We start from the raw sequence: 1,241 nt of genomic DNA, 5'->3' as shown, positions 1-1,241 counted from the left end.
GCATCTACCCAGGGCTTCAACTTGCTGCTCCCACTGACACACCCCGTGCCTCCTCCCTCGCTTCATCAGGTCTCCCCCACAGGGTTTATCAGAGGCTCCTGAGTCCATGTCTGACCCGGCACCCCCAGCCCGCACTCCTGCTCCCCCTCCGTCCATTTCCTCCTCACCCCCCACCCGCTGCGGGGAGGGAGGCGCGGGAGGCACAGCTGCATTAGACCGGGGGCCTGTAACCCAGGGGGCCTTCCTCTTCCTGCCGGGCCGGGTCGGCGCCTGCACAGAGCAGGCCCTCGGAGAGTGCGTGTTTTTAACTCGTTTGCACTGAACGCGTGGGGGAGGCGGCCAACAAAGGCGCACGGGTGCCGGCGCACAGTCTGCCACGCGTGGCCTGTGTGCTGTGCGCGGGTTCCCACCCACTCAAGTCCCCCGGGACGATGGTCGTTTCTGCTGCTGTTTCTCCGCACCATGTACCCCCTCATCCACCCAGAGTCCAGCTCGAGAGCAGAGGCTGCCGTGAGCAGGTGCCGGCCCGCACGTGGCGATCACCACACATCTGGTTGCCCCCCCCCCCAATGCTAGGCGCTGGTGACCCCTCCACAGAGAGTCCCTTCTCCGTCCCAGGCACATCCCACAAAGCCCATCCGTAGCTGGAAGGCCACCGTTGCCTTCTCTTTGCCAGAACTTTCTACAGTTAGCGACCAGCAGACCCCATACGAAAGGGCCCATGTGCACGCCTGGGCATGCTCCGTGGGCACGTGGGTGTGCCCGTGCCTCACGGTAACCCATCCGAACCGATGGTTTCCCGTTGAAAGCTGGTGTTCCAGGAGAGGGGAGAAGAGACCAAAGACCGAGTACAAAAACTAAGAAAGCGAGAAGCACGAGGCTGGCCGTCCAGGGAAGCGGAAGTAGCTGACGCAGGCGGGTGAGCGTCGGCGGGCCTGGTTTGAATCCCGCCTCCCTGTGCCAGCTCCGGGCCCGTGGGCGGGTCTTCACCATCTCTCACCTCCAGCTCCGAGCGCTCTGAGTGGAGCCAATCTGCCCTGCCTCAGAGGCAGCCGCCAGGGTGAGAGAAGATGTGCTTAGAGGAGGGACCGAGGAGTATCAGCTGCTGTTAAATCAGTCCTGGGCTATGCGACTCATTCCTCAAGTCAGGAAACATCAGGCTTACTGTTTTCCTTGAAAATGAAAAAAAGAGGCATTTAACTGTAAGCCCAGAGCTGACTGTCGAAGGTCATGGGCGATGT

The 1,241-nt window shown here is 61.8% G+C and overlaps 1 protein-coding gene across 1 annotated transcript in view; it reads right to left on the bottom strand.

The window, feature by feature from the left end:
• Positions 1-1,241, bottom strand: part of SDK1 (sidekick cell adhesion molecule 1) — a 339,428-nt gene that overhangs the window by 323,026 nt on the left and 15,161 nt on the right. The gene's annotated exons all lie outside the window — the stretch shown is intronic.

The sequence above is a fragment of the Myotis brandtii genome, unplaced genomic scaffold (assembly GCF_000412655.1).
Source record: "Myotis brandtii unplaced genomic scaffold, ASM41265v1 scaffold579, whole genome shotgun sequence".
Lineage (NCBI taxonomy): Eukaryota > Metazoa > Chordata > Mammalia > Chiroptera > Vespertilionidae > Myotis > Myotis brandtii.
Note: the sequence above shows the minus strand (reverse complement) of the source record. Positions and strands in the feature narration are given on the sequence as shown.